The sequence below is a fragment of the Rhipicephalus microplus genome, chromosome 1 (genome assembly GCF_043290135.1).
Source record: "Rhipicephalus microplus isolate Deutch F79 chromosome 1, USDA_Rmic, whole genome shotgun sequence".
NCBI classification, from domain to species: domain Eukaryota; kingdom Metazoa; phylum Arthropoda; class Arachnida; order Ixodida; family Ixodidae; genus Rhipicephalus; species Rhipicephalus microplus.
Window position 1 is genome coordinate 141,168,888 of NC_134700.1, and position 9,068 is coordinate 141,177,955.

Consider the following 9,068-nt stretch of genomic DNA (forward strand, 5'->3'; position numbering starts at 1 on the left):
AACATGGCGACGCTCTCGTTTGGTTTCTGTATGCGTGCCTCGATGAGCTTCAAAGCAGAATCATGGCGGTTGGTGTTTGCAAATGTCCCTAGAATTTGCTGCCGAAATTTCTCCCACGAAGATAGCGTTGACTCATGGTTCTCGTACCACGTACGAGCGCTGTCTGCCAAAGCAAATTAGACGCGCGATAGCTTTTGTTCAGTGGACCAGCGGTTGGCTTTGTCGACTCGCTCATACTGGGCTAACCAATCCTCGACGTCTTCATAAACCTCACCGTGGAAGGTCTCAGGAATTAGAGGCTGATCAACAGTGCTCTGTGAAGGCCCTCCGGTAGCCATTTCTCTCGGTACGGTGTGTTGCTGGAGAAGTTCTAGCGGGATCGCCTTGGGACTAAGGCCCCGCTGTCGGCTACTGTAGCGATGGACAGGAGTATCCACTACAGGAACAGAGTGCGGTCGTGGACTCAATGTCATAGGGCGCGGAGGTGTCCCAAGCATCAGTTGGAGAAACCCAGCACCTCCACCAATGTCGCTAGGTGAAAATAACAGAATACAGGACGACGGTGCCACCAGAAGAAACGAGGTCTGTATTAACAGAACAAAAGAGCAGCCGCTTCGACTTCTTCTTCCTCCGAGGAACCGTGGATGCTGTCCACGCTCATCACTTCATTGTCCTCTGTCTTGTTGCCCGGCCTTTAGCCGTGACAATATATACTTCATCGACACCCTGATTTCACGGTAAGAGATGCCATCAGGTCCTGGCGCTGAAGAACGTCTACACAAAGCAAGCGCAGCCTTTAGTTCGTCCATTGAAAATGAAATCACCATTCGGGGATCACGCGAGGATACAGAAAAGTTGGGAGTCTTTGTCCCAGTTAAAATTGAGCCACTGGCAATCCCTCGACAGAAAGAATCTGCGACATCAATCTCTTCGAAGTGTAAGTGTTGTGCAAGAGATTTTAATGAGTAGCGCTGAGTAATGGTTGTACGAAGACCCCGGACAGTTCTTCAGATTAGTGACAGAGGCTTTCTGGGATCCAACGACTCGCAAAAAGATACCCATCGTTGCTTGTCCAACTTGTCCATGTGACGCTGTATTTTCTTTTGTGTGCGTCTGGCCACTCTCAGATCATCAAGTGACCTCGTGCGTCTCGAACGTCGTTCTGCACGACGACGAATCGCTCGGAGTTTCACGAGATCAATGTCCATAACAGATCAAGATGAGATCACCGGAAGCGAACGCGTCGTTGACTGTAGGGCACTTTTTATTGCGTCCTCTAGATTGAAAGGTGACGCGCCAACATAGTCTTCCATGATTAACTCTGTGTCACCTAGGAGATCAAGCTCAGAAGGCACTCTTGCAGCTGTACAATGACTCCTGGCAAAGTGGCATGGTTCCACAGGAATGGAAGCCAAGTCGCCTGATTCCACTTCTCAAAGCCGGCAAGTCACCCTTGGACATTTCCTCTTACCGCCCGATTGCCCTCGCGAGCTGTGGGGGAAAAGTTATGGAAACGATGATTTTAACGCGTCTGGAATGGTAGTTAGAGTTCTACGAAATATATCCAGATGCCATGTCCGGGTTCAGACGAGGCCGCTCGTCAATTGACAATGTAGTTGACTTGGTGACATATGTAGAACACCAGAAGGCCCGCAAACGGTTATCTGCTGCTTTGTTTCTTGACGTTAAAGGAGCATACTACAATGTCACCCACGAAGCCATACTCAGCGCACTAAAAGGAGTGGGACTCGGTGGCAGGATATATACGTGGGTTCAGAGCTACCTACAAAATAGATCATTTCACGTACAGACAGAGAATGGCCCGACACCCGAATATTACTGCAGCTGAGAAGTCCTGCAAGGCGGAGTGCTAAGCCCGACGCTGTTCAACCTAACACTCATTGAACTAGTTGGGAAGCAACCAAGCAGTGTACGACTTTCCATTTATGCTGATGACATCTGTGTGTGGACATCAGGTGTGACTCGACTTCAACTTTGCGCTTGACTTCAGAAGGCAGCATCCGTGACATCGTACCACTTACGCAAACAAGGGCTCGAAATCGCAAGTGAGAAGTGTGCAGTCGTGACTTTCACCAGAAAACCAATGTCCGGTTACGGCATATCAATTAACGGGCAGTTGGTGTCATGCAGCCGGAGTCACAGGTCATCCGGACAGCCAGAGTCACAGCCGGAGTCACTGCCATTTGTCACTTATTGAGGTTTCTTGCTGGGAAAAGTTGGGGAATGTCTGTCGAGTCTATGTTACTGCTGTACAAGGTATTATTTACTGGATTTCTGCGGTATAGCTTACCTGTTATATCTAACACGTGCAAAACGAACCTGCGCACAATCCAAAATATTTAAGCCCAAGCGCTTAGGATATGCCTTGATTTATCCCGCTGCGCATCGACAGCTGAAACAATCGCCATTGCACAGGACTACTCGATCATGACGCACATCACCATTGAAACGATGCGTACGTACCTCAGGCTATGCTAGGAATCCTTCTCACCACTTGGCAACCCTCGCTACTGAGAGGCCCTGCACGAAATTTAGTGCTATTGTCTTTGCTCATCGTGCATCGTTTACGTCAGGTTTTACGCCTGCTGAGAAACTGGTGTGTCCTCCGTGGTGCCTGACATTTCCACAAGTACGTGTTTTAATTCCAGGAATACAGAAAAAATCAAATTTGCCTTCATCAGCCCTAAAACAATTGAGCTTGAGCTATCTGCACAAAATGTACAACAACCACGTGCACATATACACCGATGGTTGAACCACAGCGTCTGGTTCTGGTGGTGCGGTGGTGATTCCAGCTAGAGGAATCACTCTGCGAATCAAACTGTCACATGTCACTACGTCTACGGCAGCAGAACTTGCGGCTTTGCGTGGCGCCCTAGAGTACATCAAATCCCAAAGACCGAGTAAATGGGCTGTGTTTTCCGACTCAAAACCAGCCCTACAGAGCACGCAGACAGTCCTTCGACGAGGTTGCCATGAACAATTAACTTACGAAGTTTTCAAGCTTGTTCACCACGTCACAGAAATAGGCCACGAGGTCAAGTTTCAGTGGATTCCTGGCCATTGTGGGTTCAGTGGCAATGATTCCGCAGACAACGCGGCTCGCACATCGCACCAAGAAGAACACACCCTTCCGATTCCTTTGACAGGGACTGACGCTGCAAAGCCACTTCGTCACCTGGCACGTAGTCTGAGTCTGCAGGAGTGGAACACCCCAAGCATAAGACATACGAGACTATACCAAATAAACCCTCGACTGGAACTTCGACCTCTATCCGGACTTCGTCGACGTGAAGCTTCACTTCTTTGTCGCCTTTGGTTGGGGGTTGCCTTCACAAAAGCATATAGAACCCTCATCGGAGTGACCGACAATGCGGAATGCGACGTCTGCTGCACCAAAGAAGACATCGACCATCTGATATGCCATTGCCCTCGATTTGCCTCTGAAAGACAGAAGCTTTCAAACGCATCGCGATAATTGGACGATCGGCCACTCTCTGTGCAGATGCTACTGGAACACCGTCATCGCCTTTCGTCGGCTCAAAAAGCAGTCAAAGCTGTCTTGTGCTTTTTGAGGACTATAGGCCTACGTGACCACATTTAACTTTTGTGTAGTGCACCCGCTGCATACGCGCCAGCCGATGGACTGACAATCCTCCTTTTTTTCTCTCTCTCTTTCTCTTCTCTTTCCTCTCTCGTTCTGATCTTTATGCCCCCTTCCTAATCTCCCAGCGTAGGGTAGCAAACCGGGCATGTGCCTGGTTAACCTCCCTGCCTTCCCTCTTGTTGCTTATCCCCCCCCCTGATTCCGCAGTGTCTGCATGACGGCTGTTATTTCTGCTGGATCAAATGCCTTCTCGTAATCTACGAAGGCTATGTATAGTGGTTGGTTATACTCTGAGCATTTCTCTATTACCTGATTGATAGTATGAATGTGGTCTATATTTGATTAGCCTGTTCGAAATACTGCATGTTCCTCTGGTTGATTGAATTCTAATGTTTTCTTACTCTGCTAGCAATTACCTTTGTAAATAGCTTGTATACTACAGAGAGCAAGCTGATCGGCCTGTAATTCTTCAAGTCCTTGTCATCTCCTTTCTTATGTATTTAGATGAAGTTAGCGCTCTTCCAAGACTTTGGTACTCTTTCATCAGGAGACTTCCGGTCAGGAGTTATACAAAGAGGGTTCAGCTTAAGTTGAAGACGACGCAGAGAGCAATGTTAAGGAAAATGGTAGGTGTAACCTTAAGGGACAAGAAGAGAGTATAATGGATTAGGGAAAAAACGGGGGTGAAGGATATCATAGCTGAAACTAAGAAGAGGAAATGGACTAGGGCCGGGCATGTAGCGCGTAGAAAGGTTAACCGCTGGTCACTAAGGGTAACTAACTGGATTCCCAGAGAAGGTAAGCGGGTTAGGGGAAGACAGAAGGGTAGGTGGACAGACGAGATTAAGAAGTTTGCGCGTATAAATTGGCAGCAGCATGCACAGGACCGGGTTAACTGGCGGAACATGGGAGTTACCTTCGTCCTGCAGTGGACGTAGTAAGCCTGATGATGATGATGATTACGACGACATGCTTTAGTGTCCGCTGGGCCACCTGCAGGAAGCAGAGAGTTTCCCCCACTGCGTTGAGCGGCGAGCCTACCTGGGAGGTGTGGGGAATTCTGTAGTACTCCCATGCGGCGTTGCAATGATCCGCGTCCAAGGCAGCCAGCTGGCAAGCACTCAATGAAACCACAGCTGCCGTGCAGATTACGCGTGCCGATGCGACTGTGTTTTAGACTCGCAGGGCAAGGGGAGGGGTGCAGCCGTGACCTCGCGCGAGGACACTTCGTGTGGCGCCGAGTACCTTGCGGTTGCTCGCCCGCAGATCGTTTACGGCCGGTCACCAGCTGAGCCGGTGGTCTATGATCACCCCCAAGTATTGCACCTTCTTGCTCTTGTCGATGGAGACGCCCTGCAGTGAGAGCCGAGGCGGGGAGCGGCGTGCCGACGCTCGTGGGTGGAAGAGCAGTGCCTCCGTCGTGGAGGCGGTGAACGCCAGTCCAATCCCGCTGAGGAATGCGTGAACCGCGTCGATGGCCACGTGGAGAAACTCGAGAAGGGCTGCATGGTGGCGACTGGGGCCGCTGGCAAACAGCGCAATGTCATCAGTGTAAATTGGCACATGCACTTTACCCGCCCTGTTGCGCAGGATGTATTCGGGCAGCTTGGCTAGAGCCAGATTGAACAGAAAATGGCTCAATATGCTGAGCAGGAATACGCCCGTAGTGACGGGGTGAAGACCGCTGATTGTGGAGCCAACACGAACGCGAAGAGCGCGGTCGCCCGAGAAGCTCTCGGGGTAGTCTAACATCCGCCCGCACACACTGAGAGGCACACCGTCGTATGGATCTGTGAAGAATGATAATAGTCCTGAGAACTTTCGCAAACACACTGGCAGAGGAAGGAATGTTGCGGCCTCATGGTCACAGACAGACACCCTTTTCCATCTTTGTGGTAAAATCTTAACGCGGTCCGTGAGTGCATGACCAAGCAATAGTGGCTGCACAATCACAGAAATGAAGTTAATCGTTGTTCTCCTTCAGGGACGCGCTACATGCTCATGTAAGCTTATTTCCGCCACGTTTGTGTTGCGCACAAAACTGTAATTGATGAACATATCAAGGAAGATTTACATACAGTTTTTGTTTGTCATGTGTTATATGTTCCGTTGCTGTTGCGGTTTCGTGTAGCATGACGTACGCCGACAAATCCAGGCGCTAAAGAGCTTCGCCCCTAAAAAAGGCATGGCACTAAAACACATGGGCACCAGAGTGAACGCTGTGTAGACAGTTTCGTCGATGTTGGCGCTGGCTAAAAGAGAGACAGACACTATTTTGAAGAATACGACACCAATTTAGAAGAAAATAAGAGTCATACACAAAACAGAATGAACTACTGGCATGCGCGCGGCTTTATGTACTACACTATACGAGAAAACCAGTGAGCTGCAGCCTTCATGGTGACCTTAAACAAACATATTTATGTTACCACCAGGTAACACGAATGTCCTTGTCACACTAGATGACAATAAAAGTTGTTTTCCGAAAGTAAGATACGGTTGTTTCCAAAAACAAATTCTGCATCTGGATGAGTGTTGATAAGGTGATGCGAAATATTACGTGGAACAAGTTCTAGGCTTCTTAAGAAAACGTGAAGCCCAAAGACACACTCGTGCGTTTCTACAACTACCCTGGTGCTGCCCGTCTTGTGGCGCTACAGCAGCAATAAGCTGACACACCGTACTAAAGAATACGCAATCTCGTTCCCCTCGCAGAGTAGCAAGTGAGCGATTTATATATGCCAGCTTAATTCTCTGCTTTTCAATAAAACGTTATCTTTCTCTCACGCACGTGCGCGAGTGGTTCTAGGTCGATCATGCGGTTCAAACTACACAGATCAACTAATGTTGAATTCTACTGGCAGATTCAGATAAACTTTTTCTGCTCTCCGTGGACCAATCACATTCCAATGATATATTGGAGCGTGAATTACGTGCTCGATGGGCAGATAAAGAGCAACCGCGGATTACGGATTGCTCCATGGAGCAAGAATTCTTGCTCCGCCGAAATTGGCGCATTTTACCGAAAACTCGCGTGACGTGGTCGGTGCGCCCGCTTTTCACCCCTTCACTGCCGGATGTTAGATGTCGCGAGCAGCCGTGGAGGAGTATGAAAACGCTTCACCCTCCTCGCCCGATTCCCCCTTGCAAGATCTTCATGTATCGACTGCTCCCGTCGAGGCGCACGCGTTGCAGTCGCAGATTATGCTATACCAATCACACTCACGTATACATGCTTCAATTGCAACTTTGTGAACGCACTCTGTGAAAAAATTCAGGTATAAAAATGTTTACGCCCAAAAAAGACAAACTTGTAGAATGAGCAGCAAAGATGCAACATTCACCATCAATATCATGTTCTATAGCAAGGAAAAAACCTAATGACGAAGATGCTACTAAAGTTATATAGGTTCACTCACGATGTTTACAAATTTTTTTTTCGCTATACACTAAGAATGGGGTATTTGAAGAAAATTGAATGCTAAAATATAAGGTAAAAAGAACATTCACAACAGCGGATATTTTCAATGTTTTCAACGTGATAACTGCGCTGCTGAACTGCGAAAGAAGCAATGTCGAAAATATCAGAACTGTGAAGGAAGCGAGAGCTTGGCTTCCGCTTTAAAGGCAAAGTAAGAACACTGCTTGTTGTTTCGAAAAGCTTCCGGAGTTCTCCATGTGTAAACGTGTTTCCTAGGAAAGGAAGCCTGCTTTTTATGCAACGCAGAATGAAATAAAAATAACTGTCGCCATAAGAAAAGAGCAGGGTTCGGCGACGGTACACAGACCATAGTCGTGCGTGTACCTGCTTCCAGGTGCAAACTTTTAGGAAGAATGAAGGCGTAAGAATGTTTGCCTGCGTCTGCCAATCACCGATACAAGGATTCTTTGAAAGAACTTACAGCAAACTTCATGTTTTAAAGCATGGTTCATCCCTGTTCTGAAAGAAAAAAAAGTGCGTTTTCGCTGTCATATGGAGCACTTTGATCCGTTCTCGCTTCTATTGTTTACTTGTTTCAGTTTGCTCTAGAATCTTTCATCGTTTTCTGCTTAGAATAACACAATGTGCACGTATGCCACGCCCGAAAACACTGTTTCAGTCTCAGAACAGAGCAAAAGTAGCCTTTGCAAAGTAAGGCGTATTTTTTATTTGGGCACCATGAGAGATAAAACCATATATATACAAGCCGCACTATGCATTTGAAGATGTTTGCATCATCGGATTTTAAATCTATTAAATGTAACTGTACTGCTGCCAGTAAAGACCTGAATTTTTCTATTCACATTTGCGAAAATGCGTACACGCTTTTTTATTTGATGACGCCAACACGTTCACTTGTGCAGTACGGTAATAATGGAAGTTCAAGCGAAAAATATCAGAAGTCATAAACCCTGCACTCTAAAATATGGTGAGGGTGCTGTAGAAGTGAAAAAAAAGTCGAGTTAGCCTTCAGTGAAACAAAATCTTTTTCCCGTAAGTAAAGTTGCTTTTCTGTTTTTATTTCACAGCATTATTTTACTCAATTGCTGAGTGTTGGATGTAGTGAATCGCATGGTTCACTCGGCATAAAGGGAGAGAATGAAATTTGTTTCTATTCTTCATTTATCTGAGAAAGTAAAGACCCTTTCTCTACTACTGACACGACAGATGGAAACGCGGTAATTCTGTTGCTTCTCCTCTTTATGAATGAGTCGGCGTACCACGAGTGCTGGCCACTCAATATTAGCCATGCATGTTTGCAGGAAAGAGTATTGCATTTGTTTGCTGGGCCACTGGATACCACTAATCGAAAAACAGCATTTATAGAGCCTTCCTTTGAATTTAATTACAGTGACACTTGAAATTTAGCCTGAGATTTGTATGGCGAATTAGCGAGCATTTTATATATTTACTTGTTTGACAATGCGTGATTGCCGTGATGCAGGTCACGAAAGATGGCATTATGAGTCCCCTGACAAGGCCTATATCACCACGCAGTACATTCCTCACACTGAGCAACTGCGCTGGCAAAAAAAAGAAATGCAAGAACACAATCACATTGTGGAGAACTCGGAGAAAGCTCATACAAACTGAAGATTACCAGGCTTCTAAACTGAGTTAGAATACATACACGCAATAATGAAAAGCAAAAAAATAAATTAGATGAAGATAGCGATAGCAGTGGACACACCAGTGTTCTTATGGGAGCGTAGACACAGGCTTTTGTACATGAATAGTCACAAGAGTAGGTCATACATAACACTTTATCTATACAAATTTGAAAAAACAATAGCATAACTATGTGCACTGAAGCCTTCAAAACCTATACGTGCTCTAATAATTAAATCTTCCTCTTCTTTCCGAAAAATTATATGGCGGAAGCGATCATTATCAAAGTTAGTACTTGGGGATGACTGTTCAGTAGGTTAGGAATTTGCCATTTTAAAAGTTGCTGACCGT